This window comes from Heterodontus francisci, chromosome 45 (assembly GCF_036365525.1).
Source record: "Heterodontus francisci isolate sHetFra1 chromosome 45, sHetFra1.hap1, whole genome shotgun sequence".
NCBI lineage: Eukaryota > Metazoa > Chordata > Chondrichthyes > Heterodontiformes > Heterodontidae > Heterodontus > Heterodontus francisci.
In genome coordinates, this window is record NC_090415.1 from 3,842,043 (window position 1) to 3,853,690 (window position 11,648).

The window sequence follows — 11,648 nt, forward strand, 5'->3', positions numbered from 1 at the left end:
TACAAATACCTGACTGGAACAGACCCCCATCTAAATACTAACTCCGGGGACAGACCCCCATCTAAATAGATCACCGGGGACAGACCCCCATCTAAATACATCCCCGGGGACAGACCCCTATTTAGATAGCCCACCCGGGGACAGACCCCCATCTAAATACACACCCCCGGGACAGACCGCCATCTAAATACCACCCCGCGACAGACCCCCATCTGAATACTAACCCCAGGGACAGACCCCCATCTAAATACACACCCCCGGGACAGACCCCCATCTAAATACTAACCCCGGGGACAGACCCCCATCTAAATACTCTTTCCGGGACAGACCCCCATCTAAATACCCTTTCCGGGACAGACCCCCATCTAAATACTAACCCCGGGGACAGACCCCCATCTAAATAGTAACCCCGGGGACAGACCCCCATCTAAATACTAACCCCAGGGACAGACCCCCATCTAAATAGTAACCCCCGGGACAGACCCCCATCTAAATACCCCCCCCCCCCGGGACAGACCCCCATCTAAATACCCCCCCCCCCCCCGGGACAGACCCCCATCTAAATACTAACCCCGGCTACAGACCCCCATCTAAATACCCTTTCCGGGACAGACCCCCATCTAAATACTAACCCCACCCCGGCACAGACCCCCATCTAAATACTCTTTCCGGGACAGACCCACATCTAAATACTAACCCCGGGGACAGACCCCCATCTAAATACCCTTTCCGGGACAGACCCCCATCTAAATACTAACCCCGGGACAGACCCCCATCTAAATACTAACCCCACCCCGGGACAGACCCCCATCTAAATACTCTTTCCGGGACAGACCCCCATCTAAATACTAACCCCGGGGACAGACCCCCATCTAAATACCCCCCCCCGGGACAGACCCCCATCTAAATACTAACCCCGGGGACAGACCCCCATCTAAATACTAACCCCGGGGACAGACCCCCATCTAAATACCCCCCCGGGACAGACCCCCATCTAAATAGTAACCCCCGGGACAGACCCCCATCTAAATACCCCCCCCGGGACAGACCCCCATCTAAATACTAACCCCGGGGACAGACCCCCATCTAAATACTAACCCCACCCCGGGACAGACCCCCATCTAAATACCACCCCCACCCCGGGACAGACCCCCATCTAAATACCTTCAAAATATGCAGAGACAGAAAGAAGTGGAGCGGCAGAGATACAAAGTAAGATGTGTTCACAGAATAGAGAGGGGTGTCCCGGGACAGGTGGGAGGGAAATGCAGAGATAATCTTGCAGGAAAGGAGGAGCAGAGATGGAAAGATTCAGGGATTTGGAAGTGAGTGAAAGACGAAATGGAGTGAGAGAGAGACAGATAAAGATAAAGAGAGTGACAATGGAAACTTGTGAGACTCTAGAGAGAGGCAGAGATAGAAAGGATGTTGAGAGATACAGAGATAGGGATTTAAAGATGTGAAGAAACAGAGTTAGGAACAAGGAGGAAGGTGCAGGAACAAGTTGCAGCAAGAGATGGAGAGAGGGAAATCTACGGGATTACATTGACTGTTCTGGAGCAGCGATTCCCAAACTATTCCCTTCGGACACCATCCAGCCCCCTCCCTTGTGGTAAAAATAAAATCCACAGACCCCCGAAAACACAAAATCAAAATACTGAGGATGCTGGAAATCTGAAATAAAAACTGTGCTGGAAATACTGAGCTTTTCCAGCACTTTGTTTTTCTATCAGCCCCGAAATCACACAGTCTTCTTTTCTGGATCTAGAAATTAATTTGACAATGACAAATATATTTTTATTATTACTTTCCCTCTCCGGCTAAAGCTCTTGTCGGAGAATTCCACGTGGCTAAAAGATTCTCCCTCTGCATCATCACAGCTGCAGCTTCCGAAAAGATTCTCCTTGGGAATAAGAGAAATAAAATTGATTCAAACAAAGCAAAGCATTTTTGCACAGAAATAAAACACAGCGAGAGCCCAGGACTCTCTCTCCAACTCACTGACATAAAACAATCTCTCAGTGACTTACAAACACATCCCCTGACACAGAGACAGAGACTGGGAAGTGTAGATGTGTTTACCCTGTCATTTCCTGCTGTCTCTCTCTCTCTCTCTCTCTCGATTTCTCTGTGTGTCTCTCTACATCTGTTTCTGCCTCATTGTAAAAGCACACAAACACTGGAGACCCCCATCCCCTCTCCTGTAGAAGGATAGAGAGAGAAATCCACATTCCCATCCCTGAAAATCTGAATTCAAATGGTCCCCCGGTGTTTCATTTCACTGTCAAATTCAGCCCACAGCCTCAAACACCAGCAATATTCGGGAATGAGAACAAGCCTTTACAAACCTTCACATTTCACCCATTTCATTGCTGATTCACAGAAGTATTTGACACTCAATGAATCAATTTTTAAAGTGCTCGTCACTGTTGCAAAGTTGGAAATGCTGTCGGCCATTGATGCACAGCAAGATCCCACAAGCAGCAGTGTGCTTACAGCCGGCTACCCCTCTCTCCCCCTCTGATTCCCTCACTCTCCTGCGTCTCTCTCCCTCCTGTTACTCTCATTCAGAGAGACAGATGGAGAGAGAGAGAGAAATTCACGTCACTGCCCAAAACACCAGCATTATTTGGGAATTATACCGGCTTCAAGCTCCGGACCTAATTTCAAGGCCTTCAGGAGAGCTTTACACACAATGAATTCACTTCTAAAATGCAGTCACTGTGACAATGCAAGGAATTCTGCAGGCAAGCTGTGCACAGCAAGATCCCAGCAATGGTGACACTTCAAAATTCAGTTTCCCAAGATTTTGTGTGGATTTCTCTCTATCTCTGTCTTTCTCCATCTTTCTCTGCCTTCCCTCCCTCATCCACACTCCGCCTGTCTCTCTCTCTCTCTCCTCTCATTTACCTGCCACCTCCAGCTGTTCCTCTCTCTCCACCTGTTGTAATGTTAGAATTGATGCAGGGAATGTATGCACAGCAGGATCCCACAATGTGATCATAGCCAGATATCCTATCACAGTCCTCTGAAAATGCTGAACTCCATCTTTAAACTTTTCACAAGCCTTTAGATAGCTTCACGTTCAGCTCTTGTAATTATTGGCCCTCAGGAGCAGTTGAGAATCAATGAACTAATTTTTAAAGTGGTCCTCAATGTTTCAATGCAGGAAACCTGCAGGCAATCTGTGCACAGCAAGATCCCAAAGGCAACAATATGCTAATATGCAGATAATCTGTTTTTAGTGACGTAAGTTTCGAGATCCCAGAGGGAGGGACATTCCGGCAGTTTGAAAATCTCAAACTCCCCTCTCCCTGTCTTTTTCCTGCACCCTCCCCCCTGCACACCATCCACATCTGTTTCTTTTTCTCTCGATCTGGGATTTAATCTAGATTGAAACGTCCGCTGAAATGTTTCTGTCACCGTTTAAAATAACCACACATCACATTCGATTCATAGAGAGATACAGCACTAAAACAGGCACTTCGGCCCAACGCTGACCATCAGCCACCCATTTATTCTAATCCTACATTCCTGCCATTTTCCCCCCTCTCACGTCCCCACCTTCCCTCAATTCTCCGACCACCTACCTACACGAGGGGCAATTTTTATAATGGCCAATTTACCTATCAACCCGCAAGTCTTTGGCATGTGGCAGGAAACCAGAGCACCCGGAGGAAACCCACACGGAGAACTTGCAAACTCGGCACAGGCAGTACCCAGAACCCAACCTGGGTTGCTGGAGCAGTGATGCTGCGGTACTAACCACTTAGCCACTGCAGGAAAGTCCCTCCCTCTGCGACCCCGAAACTTACATCACTGAAAACACATAATCTGCATATTATCATATTGCTGCCTGTGGGATCTTGCTGTGCACACATTGTGGCACCTATTGATTAATGGTTAAAATAGAGAAAGTGCGGGGGAGAGAAAAGCAGAGGAAGTTGGAGAGAAAACACAGAGAGATCCACAATCTGACCCTCAGGAAGCTGAATTTTAAAGTGTCCTCATTGTTGTGCAGAAAAATGCAGAGATGCACAGCAAGATCCCACAAGCTGCAATGTGATGATTGCTAGATTTCAGTCCCCAGAAAGGGTGAAACTCCCTCTTTAAACTGGGAACAAGCTGCTGATTCTGTCTCACCATTTCAAATAACGAAAAATCACATTGCTGTGTGTGGCATGTTTTTTATTTATTAAAGGTTTAATTGGAGAAGGAGAGTGTGAAACCGAGACAGAGAAGAGAAAGCATGGGGGGAGATAGAGACACAGGGAAAGAATGTGGAGACAGAGAGAAAGCTCAGACCTACAGTAAAATGAATTAAAATGGGCACCGTGCATCTTATTTAACTGTTAGCTTCCTCGCATTGCCCAAAACACCAGCAAACCTCACAGACAGGGCTGGAAGGAGCAAGTGGCAAATGGGACTCCCTCCTGGGGCTGCTCCTTTAACCCCAGGCTTTCAATCTGTATAAAACACCAGGAGCCCCAATCCAACATGAAACGTTTAACCCAGGGCCCCAGGGAGGAAATTAAACCTCAGGCTAATAAACAGACACAACTCACGTGGGCCCTTTGGGTGCAGCCTGTGGACAAGGCCTCAGTCCATCCCCTCTGGAGGAAGCTCCTGTCCAAGGATTCCTCGTCCCAGACTTTCCCCCTTTTCATCTTCACCGTGCAGTTTTCAGAATGAAAATTCCTAAGGCAGGAGGGAGAGAGAGAAAATTGATTAAAAGGCATTGTTAAACAAAATAGCACAGCAAGAGCCCAGCAATTGCCCTCGGTTACACAGACACTCTCTCAGCAACACCCAAATACATTAAAATCAGTTAATAAAGCAGAGGCTAAAATGGTTCAGACAGTTCCCTCCACCAGTGTGTGTCTGTCTCTTTATCTCTCTCCGTGTCTCTGTATCTCTCTCTCTCTTCCTATCTCAGTCACCCCTGTGACCCTCTCTCTTGCTCTCTCTCTCTCTCTCTGTCCATATCGGGCTTTTTCCCCTCAATTTTGTATCTAATCTTAGTTGAAATAAGCTATGAAATATTTCTGTCTCACCATTTAAAACAACAACAAATCAGATTGCAGTGTGTGATATGTTTTTAACTATTAAAGGTTTAAATAGAGAGACAGAGGGAAAGAAAGCTGGAGAGAGACAGAGAGAGAAATCTCAACTCAGAACTTCAGTAAAATGAATTGAAATGGGCTCCGTCCATTTTATTTAACAGCAAAGCTTCAGAACATTGTCCAAAGCACACAGATTATTCTAGAATTATTACAAGCCTTGAGAAACTATCACATTTGTGACTTAATTCCTAGCCTTTTGAAGCTCAGAGTTAATTTTTTAAAGTGGTCGTCACTGTTGCAATGTTGGAAATGTTGCATGCCATTGGTGCACAGCAAGATCCCACAAGCAGCAGTGTGATAACAGCCGGCTAACCCCTCCTCTCCCCCTCTGATTCCCTCCATGTTTCCCTCACTCTCCTGCGTCTCTCTCCCTCCTATTACTCTCATTCAGACAGACAGAGAACCTCACTGTCAATTCAAATGGCTGCTGCACATTTCATTTCACCCTCAAATTCACGGCACTGCCCAAAACACCAGCATTACTCGGGAATTATAACAAGCCTTTATACAGCTACACCTTTCCGATGTTTCATTTAGTCTTGCGAGGTGGGCCCCAGAGAGGATATTAAACCTCAGGGTCATAAACAGACACAACTCACGTGGGCCCTTTGGGTGCAGCCTGTGGACAAGGCCTCAGTCCGTCCCCTCTGGAGGAAGCTCCTGTCCAAGGATTCCTCGTCCCAAACTTTCCCTCTTTTCACCTTCACCGTGCAGTTGTTTTCAGAATGAAAATTCCTCAGGGGAAAGAAGGAGAAAAAAATTGGATTAAAATACAAAGCGAAGACATTTTTAAACAAAATAGCACAGCAAGAGCCCAGGGTTTCCTCTCTCAGTTACACAGACAATCAGCAATATTCAAATACAATCAAATCACAGTTATAAAGCAGATTGAGACAGAGAGAGCACACACACAGATACACAGACACACACACTGAATCAGACTGGGGAAATGTGTCTACTCTCTCCAGAGAGAGAGTGAGAGGTGGGTTTTGTGATTGGAACTCAGATCTTCAAACCCAGTTTATATCCTGAGTGAGCTGTTTACAAACTCCACCCATTGAGCCTCTGACATGTTGGGCTGTCTCTCAATGTCCTGCCTCGGGGCGGGGGAGGGGGCCTGTCCATTGATATGTTAATCCCAGGACAGGACCTTCCTGACTTTTACAGTCCCATTGATATGTTAATCCCAGGACAGGACCTTCCTGACTTTTACAGTCCATTGAGATGTTAATCCCAGCACAGCAATGCTTTCAGACATCTCTTAGTTCATTTTAAACCTTTCATTCTTTCCCTGTTTCAAAATATCAAACATTGATCCAACCCTCCCCCCTTCAAACCCTCACACTAAACCCACAAAAAAGACAGAGGCACAAGGGAAGAGCCAACTGTGTAACAGCCCCGACAATCACATTTCTCTGCAGCACCTGTGGAAGAGCTTGTCACTCTAGAATTGGCCTTTATAGCCACTCCAGGCGCTGCTCCACAAACCACTGACCACCTCCAGGCACTTACCCATTGTCTCTCGAGATAAGGAGGCCAAAGAAGAAACTCACAATACAGGACTGGGCAGATAATGGGGATTGTTACTGAGGTTGTGTTTGGGGATTTTTACTGACATCAGTGTGGATTTTAAAGTGTGTCTCTCCTTCCCTCACATCTAAAGTCTCCCATCTAGAAATCCCCCCCCCCCCCCCAGGAACAGGCTCCACTTTCCTGTCTGCGTCCCATAACCCTTGACTCCCGAATTGATCAAAAATCTATCGAACTCAGCCTTGAATATATTCAATGATCCAGCCTCCACTGCTCTCTGGGGAGAGAATTCCACAGACTGACCCCCCTCTGAGAGAAACACATTTCTCCTCAGCTCAGTTTTAAATGGAACGTCCCTAATTTTTAAACTGTGTCCCCTAGTTCTAGTCTCCCCAACAAGGGGAAACATCCTCTCAGCATCCACCCTGTCCAGTCCCCTCGGGACCTGAGATGTTTCACTCAGATCACCTCTCATTCTTCTAAACTCCAGTGGGTATAGACCCAACCTGTTCAACCTTTCCTCATAAGATAACCCCTTCATCCCAGGAATCAGCCCAGTGAACCTTCTCTGAACTACTTCGAATGCAATTATATAATTTCTTCAGTAAGGAGACCAAAAGTGTCCACAATCCTGCAGACGTCGTCTAACTTATGCCCTGTACAGCTGTAACAACACTTCCCTACTTTGATATTCTATTCACCTTGCAATAAACAACAACATTCCATTTGCCTTCCTAATCACTCGCTGTAGCTACACGGTAACATTTTGTGATTCATGTACCAGGACACCCAGATCCCTCTGTACCGTACAGTTCTGCAGTCTCTCTCCATTTCAATAATATACTGATTTTTATTCTTCCTGCTAAAGTGGACAAGCTCACATTTTCCCACATTATACTCCATCTGCTAATTTTTTGCTCACTCACTTAACCTATGGAAATCTCTTTGTAAACTTTATGTCCTCTTGACAGCTGGTGAAATGGTCAGACACAGGGCAGGTTAACTTCAATGCTGAGAAATGTCAAATGATGCATTTTGGAAGGAAGGCTGAGGAGAAGCGATATAAACTAAATGGTACAATGTTAAAATGGGTGCAGGGACAGAGAGATCTGGGATTTCATTTGTGTCACTTTTTACATCTAAAAGATTCAATTTGGGGCTTGCAATCTCTAAGTTGAATTTAGCTTCATCCTGAAAAGTGTTGGCAAACATGTTGGGAAATGTGTCAAAAGCTGTTTCCATTCAGACATTCCTTCGTTGTGGAAGTGTGAGCTGTCTTTGCAGAGACAGGAAATAGAGTTGTTTGAATGGACCTGCAGGTTTTAGTTGATGCAATAAGGTGAGAATTTGAATTGTGTCCCTTCCAGATACACAGAATTGAAGGTATTTACACAACACCACATGAAGTAGTTTACCAATGTCTGACAAACTTCAAAGACTTCAAACACATGGAAGAAGAGGAGAAGGGAACAATATACAAAACCTCAGACAGTCAGACAACAGCAGCAGGAAAATGAATCTCTTTTTATGGGTTTTAATTTGAAGGCCTGAGCTGATGATTGAAAAAGCAGGAGTTCAAATCCCACACAGGGCTGTTGTGAATTTGAATTCTATTTTTTCTTTAAAAAACCATAAATCTGGAGTTAAAAAGCCTCTAGGTTGGAATGATTCACTCCTGTCTACTCGTGCAAAGCCCGTGTGTGTCTCAGTTTTGCTGTATTTATTAATGATTTAAGATGATGTGGAAGAATACAACATACCCAAGTTTATCAATGATACACAAATAGGCAGCATTGTAAGCAGTGTAGCTGGAAGCATCAAATTACAAAGAGATATTAATATCTTAAATAAATGGGCAAAACTGTGGCAGTTAGATTTCCATGTCAGCAAAAAAAGACTAGAGTACTTTATAAATGGTGAAAAGATAGAAACACTGGAGGTTGAAAGAGACTTTGGGGGGTCCATGTCCATTTGAGTGCAGTGCAGATTTACCAGAATGATAACTGGACTCCAAGGGTTAAATTACGAGGTGATATTACACAAACTAGGGATTTATTGCCTGGAATTTAGGAGGATCAAGGTGATTTGTTCAAAGATGTAGAGATATTAAGGGGAACTGATGGGGTAGTTTGGGAGAAACTATTTCAGCAGCTTGGGAACATAGGAACAGGAGTAGGCCATTCAGCCCATCGAGCCTGTTCCGCCATTCAATACGATCATGGCTGATCATCCACTTCAATGCCTTTTTCCCAGACTGAGCTTCCACAGCCCACTGGAGTAGAGAATTCCAAAGATTCACAACCCTCTGAGCAAAGACATTTCTCCCCATCTCTGACCTAAGTGGCTTCCCCCTGATTTTGAAATTGTGTCCCCTGGTTCTGGACTCCCGAACCAAAGGAGACATCTTACCTGCATCTAACCTGTCTATCCCTTTAAGTATTTAGTATGTTTCAATAAGATCACCTCTCATTCTTCTAAAGTCCAATGAGTATAGGCCCAACCTGTTCAACCATTCCTCATAAGACAACCCCTTCATCCCAGGAATCAGCCGAGTGAACCTTCTCTGAACTGGTTCCAATGCATCCAGGCCTGACCATTTATCCACTTTCAAAGTTGCCAAACACCTTAATATTTCCCTCTCACTCTGTTTATCCCATCCAATATTTCACACTCCTCCTCTTTAACTACAATATCTGCATCGTTCCCCCTCGTTTATAAAGAGGGAGACAAAGTATTCATTAAGAACCATGCCCACATCTCCCACCTCCACACACACATTCCCTTTTTGGTCCCTAATACTCTATCCTTAATTATCCTCTTGCTCTTCATGTATTTATAAAACATCTTTGTGATTTCTTTGATTTAATGGTAATATTATTTTCCGGCCATTTCTTTGCTCTCCTAATTTGATTTTTAATTTCACCCTTGTACTTTCTACACTCCTCTCAGCTTTCTGTTGTATTGAGCTCTCGGTATCTGACATAAGCTTCCCTCTTGTGCCTTATCGTACCCGGTTTGATCCTTGACATCCAAGGGGCTCTAGATTTCGGAGTACCACCCTGTTTGTCTTTGTGTGAACATATTTGACATATACCCACAAAACAGGACTGGGCAGATAATGGGGATTGTTACTGAGGTTGTGTTTGGGGATTTTTACTGACATCAGTGTGGATTTTAAAGTGTGTCTCCCCTTCCCTCACATCTAAAGTCTCTCAGTGTTGTTGTTGTGTGTTGACAGCTTTTCCAGTGTCCAGTCCCTTTCAACTTTTAATAAAATCTGTGGAACACAAATAAATGTAAAGTTTCTCCGACAAGCTGTTTTAGATTAGATATACAGCACTGAAACAGGCCCTTCGGCCCACCGAGTCTGTGCCGACCATCAACCACCCATTTATACTCATCCTACACTCATCCCATATTCCTACCAAACATCCCCACCTGCCCCCTGTATTTCCCGACCACCTACCTATACTAGTGACAATTTATAATGGCCAATTTACCTACCAACCTGCAAGTCTTTTGGCTTGTGGGACGAAACCGGAGCACCCGGAGAAAACCCACGCAGACACAGGGAGAACTTGCAAACTCCACACAGGCAGGACCCAGAATTGAACCCAGGTCCCTGGAGCTGTGAGGCTGCGGTGCTAACCACTGCGCCACTGTGCCGCCCTCTTTCACTGTCTTTCTCTGTCACTGCCCTATCTCTCTCTCTCTGTCTCTCTACAGGACTGGGCAGACACTGGGGATTGTTACTGAGGTTCTGTTGGTCATTTTTACTGACATCAGTGTGGATTGTAAAATCTGTCTGTGTGTGTCTGTGTGTGTCTGTCTGTGTGTGTGTGTGTGTGTGTGTGTGTGTGTGTCTGTCCCTTTATGTATGTGTCTGTGTGTGTCTGGATGTGTGTGTGAGAGAGAGAGAGAGAATATCAGGGTCACCTCGCTCCATCTCTATCTCTCCTTGTCTCTCTGTTTCTCCTCTCCCTCTCTCTCCCTCTGTCAATCCGCCTCTCTCATAGAAACATAGAAAATAGGAGCAGGAGCAGGCCATTCGGCCCTTTGGGCCTGCTCCGTCATTCAATAAAGATCATGACCGATGGTCTAATTCAGTACCCTGTTCCCACTTTCTCCCCATACCCCTTGATCCCTTTGACATTAAGAAATATATCTCTCTCCTCCATGAATATATTTAATGACTTGGCCTCCACTGCCTTCTGCGGTAGAGAATTCCACAGGTTCACCACCCTCTACCCCATCCATCTCTCCCCCTCTATCTCCGTCTCCACCCTCTATCTCCGTCTCCACCCTCTATCTCCCTCTCCCCCTCTATCTCCCAATCCCCCTCTATCTCCCGCTCTCTCTCCCTCTCCGCTCTCTCTCCCTCTCCCCCCTCTATCTCCGTCTCCCCCTCTATCTCCGTCTCCCCCTCTATCTCCGTCTCCCCCTCTATCTCCGTCTCCCCCTCTATCTCCCTCTGCCCCTCTATCTCCCTCTCCCCCGCTCACACATCCCCTCGATCTCACTCTTCCCCTCGATCTCACTCTTCCCCTCTCTCACTCTTCCCCTCTCTCACTCTTCCCCTCTCTCACTCTCCCCCTCTATCTCACACACCCCCTCTATCTCACACACCCCCTCTATCTCACACACCCCCTCTATCTCACTCTCCCCCTCTATCTCACTCTCCCCCTCTATCTCATTCTCCCCCCCTCTATCTCATTCTCCCCCTCTATCTCACTCTCTCCCCTCTATCTCACTCTCCCCCTCTATCTCACTCTCCCCCCTCTATCTCACTCTCCCCCTCTATCTCACTCTCCCCCCTCTATCTCACTCTCTCCCCTCTATCTCACTCTCCCCCCTCTATCTGTCTCACCCCTCTATCTCCCTCTCCCCCTCACACTCCCTCTCTCTCCCTCTCTCTCTCTCTCCCTCTCTCTCTCTCTCCCCCCCTCTCTCTCTCTCCCCCCTCTCTCTCTCTCCCCCCCTCTCTCTCTCTCCACG